Genomic DNA, 19,107 nt, shown 5'->3' with positions numbered 1-19,107 from the left:
ATCAGGGTCACCTTAAAGCAGAGGTTGGCAACGTAGGGCCATTCACCAAATCTAGCCCCACCACCTACCTTTTTATAAGTGAAGAAGAGTTTTTAGCTTTTTAGATGCTTAGGGGGGAAAGATCAAAAGAAGAGTATTTTATGACATGTGAAATGATATAAAGTTTAAATATCAGTGTCCATAAGTAAGGTTTTGTGGGAATAGCCACACCCACTCATTTACATATTGCCTGTAGTTACTTTCCCTAAGACAGAAATGTTGAGTAATTATGACTAAGACCATCTGGCCTGCAAAGACTAGAATATTTACTATCTGGCTCTTTATGGAAAATTTTGACTAATGCCAGGGGTGGAGAGTGACTGGGAAGTCTGGGGAAGGTGCTAAATTAGATAGTCAGTGAAGGCAGTTCTGAGGAGGTGATATTTAAATGGGGACCCACGATGGGCATTGAGGAGGGCACCTGTGGGGATGAGCACTGGGTGTTGTATATGAGCCATGAATCATGGGAATCCACTCCCGAAACTAAGAGCACACTGTATGCACTGCATGTTAGCTAACTTGACAAGAAATTTAGAAAAAAAAGAATAATTTTTACTATATTACCTTAAAGAAAATAAATGAGGAACCACGACGAGAAATAGGTAGGCACAGAGAAGGACAGGGAAGGGTTAGCAGGCAGAGAATAGAGCAAGTATAGAGACCTGTGACAAGAACAAGTTAGGTATGTGCTAGGGAAAGTAAGAAGGCCAGTGAAGAGCATGTTGATGAAGAGGGGAGATGACTGTAAATTGAGGACAGAGAGGTAGCCAAGAGCCATATCAGGTGACCTTGTTAGTGTTATAGGAAATCATTCCATAACTTTAAGACAGCAAGTGACACCATCAGATTTATGGGTTTTTAAACTTTAAAAAATAGATAAAATACATGTCTTTTCTATTTGTCTGTTTTAATTTTATATACTATCAATTAATATATATTTTCTATATATATAAAAATACATAAAAATGAACAAATCCTGAGTGCATATAGCTCAGTGCATATCACAAAGTGAACATACCCTATAATCAAATCAAGAAATAGAACATTACCAGCTCCTTAGAAATACCCTCTTGTCCCCTCCCACAGCTTCTTCCCCAAAGGGAAGAGTTCTAGCTTTGTAGATTAGTGTTTGTGTTCATTTTAACTTTATTGAAATGGAACTACAGTATTCAGTATGTAACTGGCATCTAGCCTCTTTTGCTCAACTATTATAATTATGAGTTGTGTGTAGCAGTGTTTTGCTCATTTTCATTGCTGTATGATAACCTATTTTTGAATACACTACAAATTATGCATTCTAATGTTAATGGATATCTGGGTTGCTTACAGTTTTGGTAATGGCAAACTGCACCAGTGTTAGCATGTGTCCTTAATTATTGTTGGTATATGCCTGGATGTGATATTGCTGGCCTAGGGTGGTAGGTACATGTCCCACTTCTTGTGGGACTGCCCATATTCTAGAGTGGTGGTATTGAGTGTCACCCCCACCAGTTCCAGTGGCTCCCCATCCTCACTAATGCTTGGCATTGCCAGTCATTTTAATTACAATATGGGTTTTCATTGTGTTTCCCTGGTGACTGTCGAGGTTGAGCACCGTTTTGATTGTGCATTGACCATTTTGTATATTCTCTTTTATAAGGTGCCTGTTTAGCTCCCTTGTCCGTTTTTGTACTAGTCATTCGCCTTTTCTTGATTTATATTTTGGAGTTCTTCATATGTTGTGGGTACAAGACTTTTGTCCATTATACACGTTGCAAACGATCTTACGTTTACTCTGGTAATGGTGTCTATTGAGGAACAGAAGTTGGAAAATTTTAATGTCCGATTTTCAATATTTTTCTTTATAATTAGCTTTTTATATCCTATTCAAGAACTTTCCTATTCAGAGAACATGACAATATTCAACAAAGTAACTTTCCTAGTTAACTTTTTTGTTTTTACTTTTACATTACATCTGTCCTCCACTTGGAGATTTCTGTAGTGATGTGAAATAGGAGCCAACTTTTAATCTTTTCCATCTATATCTATATCTATATCTATATCTATATCTATATCTATATCTATATCTATCTATAGTTATCTATATCTGTCTTACTGATCCAGCATCCCCTTTTGAAAAGATTGTAACTTCCCTAAGCTTTTTGGTGCAAAGTTTGTCACAAATTAAGGGGCTCTATGTGTATAAATTAGAGGACGTTTTCTGGACTCCTTATTTTGTTTCCTCTTTTCCAGTCTTTTACCAATACCAGGCTGTCCATTTAATTATCATAGCTTTATAACAAGCATTGATATACAGCAGAGTACATACTAATACTTTGTTGTTCTAAATTGTTTTGCTGTCCCTTGTAGTTTATATTTCCATATAGGTTTAGAATCACCCTGCTGGTAAAAAAATGTATCTTGGCATTTCAACTGGATTGTTAATGTCTTTGTAATATCGTGGTATTTCAATCTGTGAGTAGTATAGCTTTTTATTTATTTATGTCTTCTCTAATCTCTCTCTGGTTTGTAGTTTTCAACACAGAGTTATGTGTCTTTAATTAGGTTTATTTTAAAGTTTTTAGTAGTTTTTGTTGCTGTTATAAATTATGTTTTTAATTTAATTTTTTAATTTGTTGCTGGTTATATAGAAAGGCAGTTAATTATATTACAATTTAAATTTATTTTTAATTTACTTACAGTAAGCTTTATTCTTTTTGGTGTATAAGTCTATGAGTTTTGACAAATGGATGGAGTTGTATAACCACCACCATAGCCAAGACATAGAACAACAGAACAGTTTTATCACCTCCTCCCCCCGACACGCACAAATTCCCTCATGCTGCCCCTCTGTAGTCAAACTCTTCACTCACCCTTAATCCCTAACAACCACTGACCTGTTCTTTGTAGCTATAGTTTTGTATTTTCTAAAATGTCATATGAAAGGAATTGTACTGTGTATGGCCTTTTGAGTTTAGCTTCTTTCACTTAGCATAATGCATGGAAGATTTATTCATGTTGTTGCATGTATCAACAGTTCATTTCTTTTTATTGCTGAGTAGTATTCTATTTCAGGGGGCCCCTGCACTACTCCCACATTCAGAGATTTACCAGAACTCATGGGATTCAGCATATGGAAGCATTCATGTATAAGGTATTATAGTGAAAGGATGCATGATAGGATCAGCAAGGGTAAAAGACATAGGTAGAATCTGGATAAATCCATACACAGACTTCTTTATGCTCTCTCCCTCCTGTGAGGGGATGCACCAAGCAAGCTCCTTTCTCTAGCAGTGAAAAATGTGAAAATGTAGTAATGTATGCAATATCTCTGCCCAGTCATGCCCATTAAAGACTCAGAACCCAAGGTTTTTATTGAGTGATAGTCACATAGACACTCTCTGCCTAGCAAATATCAAAATTCCAGACTGCTAGAAGGAAAGCAGGTGTTCGACATAAATCACATTGTTTACACAGTGTGGGCATAGCGTAGGAAATGGTTCAAGTGCCAGGTTTCTAGACATCGGCAAAGGGCCAACCTTGTAAGCAGGTCCTTCTAAAGATAGTAGCCTTCTATGTTAACTCTTTTGTGCATGTATTGCATGGCCTGGATGGATAAAAAGATAATTTATCCATTCACCTATTAAAAGACGTTTGGAATATTTTCAGTTTTTGGTGATTATGAATAAAATTGCTGTAAATACCCAAGAACTTTATGTGATCATGGGCTTTCAATTTACTTAAGCAAATACTTAAGAGCTAGATTGCTGGCTCTTAGATTGTAAATCTATGTTTAACTTTATAAGAAACTGCCAAACTGCTCAAGTAGCTGTACATTACTCTCAGCAATGCATGAGGATTCCAGTTGCTTCAAATCTTTGTCAGTAATTGGCATCTTCAACTTTAAAAAAAATATTTTACCCATTCTAGGGGCACCTGGGTGGCTCAGTTGGTTAAGCGTCTGACTTCAGCTCAGGTCATGATCTCATGGTCCATGAATTCAAGCCCTGAGTCGGGCTCTGTGCTGACAGCTTGGAGCCTGGAGCCTGCTTTGGATTCTGTATCTCCCTCTCTCTGATCCTCCCCTGCTCACACTCTGTCTCTCTGTCAAAAATAAATAAACATTAAAAATTATATATTTTACCCATTCTAATAGATGTGCAGTGATATCTCATTATCATTTTAATTTGCATTTCTCTAATAACTAATGATGTTGAGCATCTTTCCATGGGCTTACTTACCATAATTTGGTAAAATGTCTGTTCAGATCTTTTGCACATTTTCAAATTGGGCTATTTGTACTGTCAAGTTTCGAGAGAGTTCCTTATTCTGGATATAAGTCCTTTATCAGAAACTTGACTTGAAATATTTTTCCCAGTCTGTGGCTTGTTTTGTTTTGTTTTGTTTTGTTTTTGAACAAATTTATTTTGATGTAGTCTAATGTATTTTTTTTTTCTTTTCTGAATTGTGATTTTGGTGTCATGTCTAAAAACTCTTTGCCTAAGCCAGTGGTTCTCAACCAGAGACAATTCTGATCCCCAGAGGACATTTGGCCATATTTTGAGAGTTGTTTTTTTAAGTTTATTTCTTCATTTTGAGAGACAGCGTGCATACACATGCATGTGCACACACATGAGTGAGCAGGGGAGATAGAGAGAGAGAAAGAGAATCCTGCATTGACAGTGCAGAGCTTGACATGGTTTCTATCCTACCAGCTGTGAGATCATGACCTGAGCTGAAATCAAGAGTCAGATGCTTAAGTGGTTGAGTCACTCAAACACCCTGGAGACATTTTTTAATCATTACAATGTGAGAGGGATTGCTACTGCTATCTACTGAGTAGGGGTCAGAGATGCTGTTAAACATCCTACAATGCACAAAACGACCTGCACCACCACACACAAGAAAGAATTAAGTAGTCCAAAATGTCAGTAGTGCTGACTGAGAAAACCTGGTCTAACCCAATGTCACAAAGTTCTCCTTCAAAGTTTTATAGTTTTATGTTTTGTATTTAGGCCTGTGATCTATTTTGAACTAATGTTTGTTTAAGGTACAAAGTGCGGGTTGAAGTTTATCTATTTTGCATATGGATATCCAGTTGTTCCAGTGCCATTTTTTGAGACGATGTCCTCTTCTCTGTTATGTTGCCTTGGTACTTGTGTAAAAAATCAATTGGCCATATATGTGTGGGTTTCTTTTTATTTTCTTAATATGGTGAATTATGTTGATTTCAAATGTTGAGCCAGCCTTGCATTCCTGGGATAAACTCCACTTTGTCATGAGGTACTATTATTTTTCTCTTTTGCTGGATTCAATTTACTAATATTTGGGGGAGAAGTTTTACATCTATAGTCATGAGGTTATTGGTCTGTAGTTTTCTTGTAATGTTTCTGTCTGGTTTGTCAGGGTAATGCTGGCCTAATAAAATGGGTTGGGAAGTTTTCCTACCTCTTCTATTTTGTGTTGAATTGGTTTTTTTTTTTTTTTTTTTTCTAATTCACCAGTGAAACCATGTTGCCTGCCATTTTCTTCATTAGAAAAATCTTTAAAACACACTTAATTACTTAAATAAATACAGGACTATTCTGGTCATCTGTTTCTCTTGAGTGAATTTTGATAGTTTGTGTCCTTAAAGGAATTGACCCATTTCATCTAATTTATTGAATTTATATGCATAGAATTGTTCATTAATATTCCCTTATCATCTTTTTAATGCCTGTAACGTCTTTAGTGAGAGCCCCTCTATGATTTCTGATGGTTATTTGGATCTTCACTTTTTTATCTCAGTCAGTTTGGCTGTAGTTTTGTTAATTTTATAATCTTTTCAAAGAATCAGCTTTTAATTTCATTGATTTTTCTCCATTGTTATTCTGTTTTCAATTCCATTATTTATGGCATTTATTATTTTTTTTTTTTTAATTTTTTTTTTTTTTTAACGTTTTATTTTATTTTTGAGACAGAGAGAGACAGAGCATGAACGGGGGAGGAGCAGAGAGAGAGGGAAACACAGAATCTGAAACAGGCTCCAGGCTCTGAGCTGTATGGCATTTATTTTTTATCTTCCTTCTGCTTGTTTTGTGTTTAATTTGCTTTTTACGGTTTCTAAATTGTAAGCTTGGATTATTGTTTGAGGCCTTATTTTCTAACATGTAAGTATTTAATTCTGCAAACTTCCTTCTAAACACTATTTTGCCTACATTCCACAAATTTTGCAATGATGGATTTTAATTTTAATTTTCATTTTGTTTGAAATATTTCCTAATTTCCCTGTGATTTCATCTTTGGTGCATGGGTTATGTAGAAATCCAATCTCTAATTTCCAAATCTTTGAGAATTTTCTAGATATCTTTTTGTTATTGATTTTAGTTTATTTCTGGTGCAGAGAACATATTTTGTATGATTTCTGTTCTTTTGATTTGCTAAGGTTTGTTTTATGATCCCCGAATATGGTCTATCTTGGTAAATGCTACATGTGCACTTGAAAAGAATTGCATTCTGCTCTCAATGGGTGGAGTCTTCAGCAAATCTTTCAATAGAGGATCATTTACAAATGTCAATGAGGTACAGTCATAGAGTTGTTTAGCTCTTCTTATCCTTGCTGATTTTCTGTCTTCTTAGTCTGCTGGTTACTGAGAAAGGAATGTTTATGTCTCTAAGCATGATTGTGGATTTTTTTGCTTAAATTCCTTAAAATATGTATAACTGTTGAAAGCAAAAGTTATAACATTTTTGGGGTGTTTCAATCTATGTTTTCAATATCTTCAAATTTTATCATATTTTTGTTTCATAAATCTTGGACCCATGTTGTTAGGTATAGCACATTTGATTCTTTTAACATTATGTAATGTCCTCTTCAGACCTAATAATTTTTTTTGTTCTGAATTCTACTTTGAATAAATAATAATAATAATAATAATCCCACTTCATATTTCTTTCAATTAGTGTCTGGTATAACTCTTCCATTGTTAATTTTATTTTTATTTTTTATCTTTTGTTTGTTGAAGTAAACTCTACACCCAACATGGGGCTCAAAATCACAACCCCAAGATCAAGAGTCACATGGTCTTCTGACTCTGCCAGCCATGCACCCCTCCATTCTGTTACTTTCAATCTATCTGTATCTTTATATTGAAACTATGTTTCTTGTAAACAATGTATAGTTAGGTCTTGTATTTTTATCAATATGACACTCTTTTAATTGATGTATTTAGACCCTTTACATTTAATTAATTATTGATATAGTTAGATTTATGTCTACTATTTTATTTTTCTGTTTATATCCTGTTTTTGTTTTGTTTTTGTTTTTGTTCCTCTCTCTTCTCCTGCCTTATTTTGAATTACTTGAATATTTTTAGTATTCCCTTTTAATTTGTGTATTGGCTTTTTAGCGTATGTCTTTATGGTTTAATTTTTCTTTTTTAGTATTTGCCTTAGGATTTACATTCTACATGCCTCACCCTAAACAGCCTATCTAGATTTAATATTGCCATTTTGAGGGAAATGTAATAATTTTACAACTATATAAGTCTTTTTATTCTTCCCCCTTTATACTATAGTTGTTGGTGTATTACGTCTATGTATATGGAAACACTTCAACAATGTTATAATCTTTGCTTTCATTGGTCATAAATTCTGAAGAACTCAAGAAAAATATATGCTTTATTATATTTACTCAGATATTTATAATTTCTGCTGCCTTTCTTTAATTTCTGAAGTTCTGAGTTTCCTTCTGAGATCATTCCCTTTCAGCCTGATGAATTTCTTCTAGCATTTCTTTTAGAGCAAGTCTGTTGGTGATAAATCTTTTTTATTTTCCCTCACTTGATCATGTCCTCATTTTGCCTTAATTCCTGAAGGATATTTTCACTGGATAAAAAATTCTGGTTCAATAGTATTCGAATTATATTTACTCAGGTATTTATAATGTTCTTCTTTCAGTACCTTAAAGATGTTGTTCTCCTGTTTCATAATCTCTATAGTTTCTGATGAGAAACCTATAGTCATTTAAATTGTTGTTCCTCCATATGTACTGTGCCCATGTGATTGCTGCCACTGCCATATGAGTGCAATTCTGCTGCTGAAACTGGCCTTGTGGAAGAACCAGGAGAGGAAAAAGAAGACATAAAAAGATGATTCTCTTCACACTCCCAGAATTACGGGGATCTATTTTCTTCTTTCTTTGGCTAGAAAGAAGGTTTCTCCTCAAGGATTTTATTAACCAGTTCCATTGTTCACTTCTCCAGATTCAGTTCACCCTCAAGTCCAAGCAGGGATATATAAGAAAGAGAAAGACCAGGAAACTCACCACTACACACTGATTGTTCCTAAAGTTTTGACTCCTTGCTCCCTCCTCTCACAATCTACCTGCTATTATTTATCTTTCAAAAGCACCAGGTAGTTTTAAAATATTCTTTCTAGAATTGTAGTCAATGGGAGAAAGAAACTACAGTGTGCTTACTACATCTGAGTAAAAACTGGCAGCCACAAATGAATTCTGCATATTGACTTTTTACCCATTGATCCTGCTCAGTTCACTTAATAATAGTTTTATCAGTTGATTATTTTGGATCTCCAACATACATAGACTTATTATCTACAAGACTAAATTCTTCTTTTCTAAATATTATACGTTTTTATTTCTTTTATTGCCTAACTGCACTGGTTAGATCTTCTAAGACAATTTTCAAAAATAATTACAAACAGAGAAGGAGGGAGGCAAACCATAAGAGACTCTTAAATACAGAGAAAAAACTGAGGGCTGATGGGGAGGGGCGAGGGGGGAAAATGGGTGATGGGCATTGAGGAGGGCACTTGTTGGAATGAGCCCTGGGTGTGTGCAAGCGATGAATCATGGGAATCTATCCTCCAAACCAAGAGCACACTGTATACACTGTATGTTAGCCAACTTGACAATAAATTATATTTTTAAAAAAAGGAAGTGGTAATGATAGGCATTTTGGTTCATTCTCAGAGGAAAGTTTTTCAGTATTTTTTTCTATTATGCTGTAGATTTTTTATAGAAACCCTTTATTAGATTAAAAATTTATCCTTTTAGTTCTAGTTTACTAAGAAATTTTTTTTTATCCTGAGTCAATATTAAATTTTATCGAATACCTTTTCTGCATCTGTTGAAATTTAGCATGTGCTTTTTCCCTTTATTCTATTATTGTGGTAAATTTTATTGATTGCATTTCAAGTGTTCAACTAATATTGTATTCCAACATAAATCTAACTTGGTTTTTATATACTATATCCCCTTTATGCATATTGCTAGATTTGGCTTGCTAATTAATTAATTAATTAATTAATTTATTTATTTATTTTTCTTTATTTTTTAAAATTTACACCCAAGTTAGTTAACATATAGTGCAACAATGATTTCAGGAATAGATTCCTTAATGCCCCTTACCCATGTAGCCCATCCCCCTCCCACAACCCCTCCAGTAACCCTCTGTTTGTTCTCCATATTTAAGAGTCTCTTGTTTTATCCCCCTCCCTGTTTTTATATTATTTTTGCTTTCCTTCCCTTATGTTCATCTCTTTCGTCTCTTAAAGTCCTCATATGAGTGAAGTCATATGATATTTTTCTTTCTCTGATTGACTAATTTCACTTAGCATAATACCCTATAGTTCCATCCACATAGTTGCAAATGGCAAGATTTCATTCTTTTTGACTGCTGAGTAATACTCCATTGTGTGTGTGTGTGTGTGTGTGTGTGTGTGTGTGTGTGTGTGTATACACACACACACACCACATCTTCTTTATCCATTCATCTATCGATGGATATTTGGGCTCTTTCCATACTTTGGCTCTTGTTGATAGTGCTACTATAAACATTGGGGGTGCGTGTGCCCCTTTGAAATAGCATACCTGTATCCCTTGGATAAATACCTAGTAGTGCAATTGCTGGGTCGTAGGGTAGTTCTATTTTTCATTTTTTGAGGAACTTCCATACTGTTTTCCGCAGTGGCTGCCCCAGTTTGCATTCCCACCAGCAGTGCCAAAGAGATCCTCTTTTTCCGCATCCTCGCCAACATCTGTTGTTGCCTAAGTTGTTGATGTTAGCCATTCTGACAGGGGTGAGGTGGTATCTCATTGTGGTTTTGATTTGTATTTCCCTGATGATGAGTGGCTTGCTAATGTTTTATCTAGGATTTTGGTACTTGTGTTTATGAGAAATATTGGCCAATATTTTTTTCCTTTCTTGTCATGTTCTGGTCAGTCTGGCTTCTTAAAATAATCTGGGAAGAATTTCTTATTTTTCTATTATCTGCTATTTGTACACTTGAGTTATTTCTTCCTTAAATATTTGATAGAGCTTACCAATAAAGTCATCTGCCCTGGAATTTTCTTTCAGTGGAAGTTTCAAGTAAAACTTTTATTTTTAATAGATATAGGAGATTCAGATTTTCTCTCTCTCTCTCTCTCTCTCTCTCTGTGCGTGTGTGTGTGTGTGTGTGTGTGTGTGTGTGTGTTTATTTTGGTAAGTTAGATTTTCCTAGGAATTTACCCATTTCATTTAAATGTTTATATTGCAACAAAGTTATTCAAAATATCTTCTTGTGATGTTTTAAATGACTGTAGAATATATAGTGATACCTCCTTTTACATTTATGTGTGCCTTTTTTCTTTTTTCTTCATATATTCACTTAGGATGATTTTCCTTCTGCCTAAAGAACCACCTTTAGAATTCCTTTAGTATGTCTGCTCTTGCCTAATTTTTTGTTTTTTGTTTTTGTTTTTTGCCTTAATATGTCTTATTTCACTTTCCATTTTGAATCATACTCTTGTGATTGGCAATTATTTTCTTTCAGCACTTTAAAGATGTCTCTCTGTTGTTTTATAATTTTCATCATTTCTATTAATAAGTCAGCTCCCAGTCTTATTGTTGCTTATTGTTGAAGGTAATGAGCCTTTTATTCTCTGACTTTTTTTTTTCTCTCCACCTTTAGTTAGTGGCCTCTTTTAGCAAGTTTTCCATGACGTGCCAAAATACAACTTTTATTGTATTCATCTTGTGTGTAGTGCTTCTTGACCTGTGGCTTTCAATGGTTTTGGAAAATTCTCAGCCATTATTTCCTTTTCTCTCTCTCTCCCTTCCTTCTTCCTCCCTCTTCCTCTTCTTTTCCCTCTCCTCTCAGCGTGGGACTCCAGGTATATCCACGTTACACCTTTTCACTACGTTCCATGCATTTTTTTTTCTATGTTGTATTTTAAATCTTTTTCTTCCTTCTATACTTATGTCTAGATATTTTCTTTTCTTATACTTCTTTAACTTTATTTAAATCCAAGCTAGTTAACATATAGTGTAGTAATGGTTTCAGGAGTAGAATTGAGTGATTCATCACTTACATATAGCACTCAGTGCTCATCCCAACAAGTACCCTCCCTGATGCCCATCACCCATTTAACCCATTCTCCCACCCACCTCCCCTTCAGCAACCCTCAGTTTGTTCTCTGTATTTAAGGGTCTCTTATGGTTTGCTTCCCTATCTGTTTTTATATTATTTTTCCTTCCCTTCTGTTTGTTTTGTTTCTTAAATTCCACATGAGTGAAGTCATAAATGTATCTTTCTATGCCTGACTTATTTCATTAACATAATAAACTTTAGTTCCATCCATATTGTCGCAAGTGGCAAGATTTCATTCTTTTTGATTGCTGAGTAATATTCCATTGTGTATATATACCACATCTTCTTTATCCATTAATCAGTCAATAGACATTTCAGCTCTTTCCATAATTTGGTTATTGTTGATAGTGCTGCTATAAACATTGGGGTGCATATGCCCCTTCAAATCAGCATTTTTGCATCCTTTGGATAAATACCTAGTAGAGCAATTTCTGGGTCATTGGTAGTTATATTTTTAACTTTTTGAGGACTCTCTGTACTGTTTTGCAGTGTGGCTGCATGAATTTACATTCCCACCAGCGGTGCAAAAGTGTTTCCCTTTCTCTGCACTCTCACCAGCATCTGTTGTTTCCTGATTTATTCATTTTAGCCATTCTGACAGATATGAGGTGATATCTCATTGTGGTTTTGATTTGTATTTCCTTGATAATGAGTGATATTGAGAATCTTTTCATGAGTCTGTTAGCCATCTGGATGTATTCTTTGGAAAAGTGTCTGTCCATGTCTTTTGCCCATTTCTTCAGTGGATTATTTGTTTTTGGGTGTTGAGTTGGATAAGTTATTTATAGATTTTTGATACTAACCCTTTATCTGATTTGCAATAACTTCTTCCATTCCGTCGGTTGCCTTCTGGTTTTATTGATTGTTTCCTTTGCTGTGCAGAATCCTTTTATCTTGATGAGGTCCCAGTAGTTCATTTTTGCTTTGTTTCCCTTGCCTTTGGAGAAATGTCTAGTAAGATGTTGCTGCAGCCAAGGTCAGAGAGGTTGCTGCCTGTTTTCTCCTCTAGGATTTTGATAGTTTCTTGTCTTACATTTAGGTCTTTCATCCATTTTGAGTTTACTTTTGTGTATGGCATAAGAAAGTGATCTAGGTTCATTCTTCCACATGTTGCTGTCCAGTTTTCCCAGTACCACTTGCTGAGGAGCATCTTTTTTCCATTGGATATTCTTTCCTGCTTTGTCAAATATTAGTTGGCCATACATTTGAGGGTCCATTTCTGGGTTCTCTATCCTGTTCCATTGATCTATGTGTCTGTTTCTGTGCCAGTACCCTGCTGTCTTGATGATTACAGCTTTGAAGTCCAGAATTGTGATCTCTTCAGCTTTGGTTTTCTTTTTCAACATTACTTTGGCTATTGGGGGTCTTTTGTGGTTCCATGCAAATTTTAGAATTGTTTGTTCTAGCTCTGCTGGTGTTATTTTGATAAGGATTGCATTGAATGTGTAGATTGATTTGGGTAGTATTGACATTTTAACAATATTTGTTCTTCCTATCCAGGAGCATGGAATCTTTTTCCATTTCTTTGTATCTTCTTCAGTTTCTTTCATAAGCTTTCTACAGTTTCACCATACAAGTCTTTTAACTTGTTTGGTTGGGTTTTTTACCAGGTACTTTATGGGTTTAATGCAATTTAAATGGGATCAATTCCTTGATTCCTCTTTCTGTTGTTTCATTATTGGTGTATAGGAATGCAACTTATTTCTGTGAATTGATTTTATATCCTGCAACTTTGCTGAATTCATGTATCAGTACTAGCACGTTTTTTTTGGTGAAGCCTTTCAGGTTTTCCACTTAGAGTATCAGGTCATCTGCGAAGAGTGAAAATTGACTTCTTCCTTGGCAATTTGGATGCCTTTTATTTGTTTTTGTTTTCTGGTTGCTGACGCTAGGACTTCCTGAGCTATGTTGAACCACAGTGGTGAGAGTGGACATCCCTGTTGTGTTCCTGACCTTAGGGGGAAAGCTCTCAGTTTTTCCCCATTGAGGGTGATACTAGCTATGAGTCTTCTGTAATGGCCTTTATGATATTGAGGTATGTTTCCTCTATCCCTATTTTCTTGAGGGTTTTTATCAAGAAATGATGCCGTATTTTGTCAAATGCATTTTCTGCATCTATTAAAAGGATCATGTGGTTATTATCCTTTCTTTTATTAATGTGATTGATTTGCAGATATTGAACCAGCCCCACAGTCCAGGAATAAACCCCACTTGATCATGGTGAATAATTCTTTTAATGTATTGTTGGATTCAGTTTGCTAGTTTCTTGTTGAAAATTTTTGCATCCATGTTCATCAGGGAAATTGGTCTGTAGTTCTTTTCAGTGGGGTCTTTGTCTGGTTTTGAAATCAATGTAATGCTGGCTTCATAGAGTTTGGAAGTTTTCCTTCCATTTATATTTTTTGTAACAACTTTAAAATAATAGGTATTAACTCTTCTTTAAATGTTTGGTAGAATTCCCCTGGAAAGCCATCTGGCCAAGTGTAGGTATTTTCTACTGACCTGCATTCCAATTTAGTAATTCTCTCTTTAAATGTATCTAGGCTGCTGATAAAACTTGTCTCTGGAGTTCTTGATTTCATTTATTCTATTTTTAAGTTCTAGGATTTCCAACTGATTCTTTTAGAGCTTTTTCTCTGATGAAATTTTTCATCTTGTCTCCTATTTTCTTACATGTATTAATCATGGCTACTTTAACACCTTTGTCAGATATGTGCAATATTCCTGTGGGTCTGTTTCTCATAGTTTTCAGTTAAACCTTGATTCTTTATATGTCTGATTTTTTGTGTATGCCAGACATTGTGTATGAAAAAATATAGAGAGAATTTGAGGCTTTGGATAATGCAATGTTCCTTCAGAGAGGACTTACCTTTGCTTTCAACCATCAACTTGGCTAGGTCCATATCACCCTCATCCAGACAGGAATTGAAGCTGTCTTTCAGTCTTTGTGAGGGCTTGTCTATTTCTGTTTCACTTTTACTCTTTAGGTATAGTTCTTCAGGTCCTCAACTAAAAGCCAGGACTTTTTTCAGGGACATCTTCTTTGGTGGGCCTGAGCTTCCATTTCACCCCCCTGCAACCAATGAACATGCCAGGAGTCTCCTCACCTTCTCAGCCTGTCATCCCTAGGTTTCACTCTCAGAATCAGAATTTTCCTTGAGGGGTAAAGCTGTCCTATATGTCATACTTACCTTTCTTGTTTTCTCTCTTTTTCCATATCCTGACCTTTCAAGTTCTCACTTATGAAATGCAAACATATTTTTGTTAATTTTTTCTCAGAAGGAGGGTTTGTCTAAACCCCCCTAGTCAGCCATTGTTGGAAGTGGGAAGGTTTTTGATTGCTTTGTGAGAAAATTATTTTAGGGTGGAAAGAGTGGAATCACAGTAGTTAGGAGAATATTTTAGTAATCCAGGTGACAGTGATATTGTGCTGTCAGGGGTAGTAGTAGAAATAAGGAGAAAATTAGACATATTTGTAATAAACAAAATATGTAATAACATATTTGTTAACAGAAATGACTAACTGATGTGGAATAAGAGAAAAAAAAGTATTATGGATGACTTTGAGGTAGTTGTCTTAAATAACTGAATGAGGATGGTGTCATTACCTTGGATAGGGAAGAGTGAGGGCAAAGTAGGTTTAGGTGAGAATAAATGTGCAAATTACAAATATACTCCTTTCAGTATGCATTTGTATCTATGTGAGCAAGGATCCTGACCCAGATGGAGAAAACTCAGGACTTATTCAGAGCCACTGTTACTCAGTGGACCCCTGAGTCCATTTCTCCTTTGATCTTAAAACTCACTCTCCTCGTGTGGTAGAACACATCCCTAAAACCCTGGAGTTACAGGAATTAACCAAGTTTATACAACTCTAGGACCTTCTGGTCTAAGTAACTCTAACTCTCAAAACCTCAGTTTCCTTATTTGTCAAATGGGTCTAATAATCCCTGCCCTGTCTACCCTCTCCCTGTATGCTCTTCTAAGTTCCTGGGAAGGACAACGTCTATTAGATTTGCAGAAGTGCTATTTAAGCTGTAAGTGCTGTAATAACTTAAAATAGTGTGCTTCTGTATTTTCAGATACCTCAGAAACATTGTGGGAAGTGAGGAAGGAACTAACAAATCTGTTTAGTGAACCAGTCCTGCCCTACCATATACCTGGATTAGGTTTTCCTTAGGCAACAGGCAATAAGGCACCAAGGGGAGCAGTGTTTATGTGGGGAGCTGGAAGACAGGATTCCCTCTCCAGAGACAACAGTGAGCAAAGGTGAGCAGAACCTGTAAAAGCCCCTTTTCCTAACCTTCCAGTCTCAGGAGCCATAAACAGAATGCTGAACAGCAGAGCACTGAGCAGGAGAGGCAGTTTCCAGTTACTCCAACAACTGTTCTATCTTGAAAAACAGGCAGCCCAACTCTTGACAGGAACTGAAGGGATGGACTGCTAGGCATGGGAACTTAAGTGCCAGGCTTTCAGCATTGCAGAGGCCAGAGCTGGCAGGTGGAAGATGAGGACTGTTTCAAATGTGTGGGCCTATCTGAAGAGTAAAGTCAAGTTAGACTGGGAAGGGGAACAGTTGATGAGACCAGGCTGCAGAGTTTGGATTTGACTTTCAGGGCAAATGACTAAAACCTGGACAGAGAGAGCAATGGGGAGGACCTTCTCATGGGAACACTGACCTGTGGTTGAGAGGAATGTGACCCCACAGGGAAGGAACTGGAGAAGTAAATATCTAACTGTATGGTCCTCTTTACTTCTGATCTCCTGCTGGTGCTCCCACTGGCAAAACCCAACCAGAATTTCTTAAAGCCTGTCTAAGCAAATGCAAATATATTTTACTTCTTCTGTTGCTGCTGCTTCTGCTTCCACTTTTCTTTTGCTTTTCTTTTCTCTTCTTTCTTCTTCAAAAGCATGATATTAAAAATGCTGTTCTGAAACTTTGCCTTTTTCACTTAACACTATATCTTAGAAATTGTCCTATAAATTGCTTTTTCTTTTGGCTACATAATATCCATTATATAGATGTTCCATGTTTGATTTGCCCAATTCTGTATTCCTATTCTAACTCATAGGGAAAGCAACGACCACATATATTCATCATTTCACATTTATACAAATATATCTGTAAATAAATTGCTAAAGATGGAATTGCTGGGCCAAGGGTCACGTGCATTTAAAAGTTTAAGAGATAGTCCAAATTAATCTCCATAGGGTAATACCAATTTATATTCTCATCAGGAGAATATGTTGCCTTAGTATAGTTTTAATTCATATTTTTCTTTAAAATTTTTTTAAAATTCCAGTATAGTTAACATACAGTCTTATATTACTTTCAGGTGTACAATATAGTGATTCAACAATTCTTTTTAATTTTTTTTTTTTTTTTTTTGAGACAGAGAGAGACAGAGCATGAACGGGGGAGGGGCAGAGAGAGAGGGAGACACAGAATCGGAAGCAGGCTCCAGGCTCTGAGCCATCAGCCCAGAGCCTGACGCGGGGCTCAAAACCACGGACCGCGAGATCGTGACCTGAGCTGAAGTCGGACGCTTAACCGACTGAGCCACCCAGGCGCCCCTCAACAATTCTTTTTAAAAAAATGTTTATTTAGTTTAAGAGAGAGGCGCACATGCAAGCGGGAGGAGGGGCAGAAAGACAGAATCCCAAGCAGGCTCCCTGCTGTCAGCGAGGAGCCCTAGACAGGGGACTCAATTCCATGACCATGAGCATGACCCAAGTTGAAATCAAGAGTTGGATGCTTAACTGAGCTACCCTGACACCCATTGATTCAACAATTCTGTAAATTACTCAGTGCTCTTCATGATAAGTGTACTCTTAATCCCCATCACTTATTTCACCCATCCCCTACCCACCTCCCTTCTGGTGACCATCCATTTGTTCTCTATAGTTAGGAGTCTGTTTTTTGGTTGGTCTCTTTTTTACTTTGTTCTTTTGTTTTGTTTCCAAATTGCACATATGAGTGAAATCATATGGTATTTGTCTTTCTCTGACTGACTTATTTCACTTAACGTTATATTCTCTAGGTCCATCCACATTGTTGTAAATGGCAAGATTTCATTCTTTTTATGGAAGTTTAATATTCCATTGTATATATACCACATCTTTATCCATTCATCTTTTGAAGGACACTTGGGCTGCTTTCATAATTTGGCTATTGTAAATAAGCTGCAGGAAAAAATGCTTTTGTATTCTTTGGGTAAATACCCAGTAGTAGAGTTATTGGATCATATGGTAGTTCTTTTTTAATTTTTTGAGGACCTTCCATACTATTTTCCATTGTGGCTACACCAGTTTGTATTCCCACAACAGTGCACAAGCATTCCTTTTTCTCCACACTCTTACCAACATTTGTTGTTCCTTGTATTTTTTATTTTAGCCATTCTGATAGGTGTGAGGTGATATTTCATTGTAGTTTTGATTTGCATTTCTCTGATGATGAGTGATGTTGAACATCTTTTCATGTGTCTGTTGGCCATCTGCATGTCTTCTTTGGAAAAATGTCTGTTCTCATCTTCTACCCATTTTTTAATTGAATTGTTTGGTTTTGGGGTGTTGAGTTTGATACATTCTTTATAGATTTTGGACATTAACCCTTTATTGGATATGCCGTTTGCAAATATCTCCTCCCATTCAGTAGGTTGTCTTTTAGTTTTGATTGTTCCCTTGGCTTCGCAAAAGCTTTTTTTATTTTGATGTAATCCCAATAGTTTATTTTTGCTTTTCTTTCCCTTGGCCTTGGGAGACATGTCTAGAAAAAGGTTGTTACGGCCAGTGTCAGAGAATTTACTGCCTGTGCTCCCTTCTAGGATTTTTATGGTCTCAGGTGTCATATTTAGATCCTTAATCCACTTTGAGTTTATTTTGTGTATGGTGTAAGAAGTGGTCCAGTTTCATTCTTTTGCATGTAGCTGTCCAATTTTCCCAACATCATTTTTTAAAGAGACCGTCTTTTTCCTGTTGCATATTCTTGCCTCTTTTGTCGAAGATTAATTGACCATATAATTGTGGTTTTATTTCTGGGCTCTCTAATGTGTTTCATTGATCTATGTGTCTGTTTTTGTGCCAGTACCATTCTGTTTTGATTATTGCAGCTTTGTAATATATTTTGAAGTCTGGAATTGGGATACCTCTGGTTGTTTGTTTTGTTGTTGTTGTTGTTTTTTTAAAGATTGCTTTGGCTATTAGGGGTCTTTTGTGGTTCCATACAATTTTAGGATTATTTATTCTAGTTCTGTGAAAATGCCATTGACATTTTGATAGGGATTGCATTAAATATGTAGATTGCTTTGTGTGGTATGGACATTTTAACAATATTTGTTCTTGCAGTCCATGAGCATGGAATATCTTTCCCTTTTTTTTGTATTGGCTTCCATTTCTTTCATCAGTGTTTTATAGTTTTCAGAGTACAAGTGTTTGTTGGTTAAATTAATTATTAGGTTTTTTATTATTTTTGGTGCAATTGTAAATGGGATTGTTTTCTTAATTTCTCTCTCTTCTATTTCATTATTAGTGTATAGAAATGCAATGAATATCTGTATGTTAACTTCGTATCCTGAGACCTTAGTGAATTCATGCATCAATTCTAGTTGCTTTTTTGGTGGAGTCTTTAGGTTTTTCTGTATAATAGCATCATGCCATCTGCAAATAGTGGAAGTTTTA

At 35.8% G+C, this 19,107-nt stretch overlaps 1 protein-coding gene across 1 annotated transcript in view; it reads left to right on the top strand.

The window, feature by feature from the left end:
- CA2H3orf20 (chromosome A2 C3orf20 homolog) overlaps nt 1-19,107 on the top strand; it is a 90,501-nt gene that overhangs the window by 43,939 nt on the left and 27,455 nt on the right. The gene's annotated exons all lie outside the window — the stretch shown is intronic.

The sequence above is a fragment of the Panthera onca genome, chromosome A2 (genome assembly GCF_046562875.1).
Source record: "Panthera onca isolate mPanOnc1 chromosome A2, mPanOnc1 haplotype 2, whole genome shotgun sequence".
In the NCBI taxonomy this organism is placed as follows: Eukaryota; Metazoa; Chordata; class Mammalia; order Carnivora; family Felidae; genus Panthera; species Panthera onca.
The sequence above is the reverse complement of the archived record's forward strand: the minus strand, read 5'-3'. Positions and strand labels throughout refer to the sequence as shown.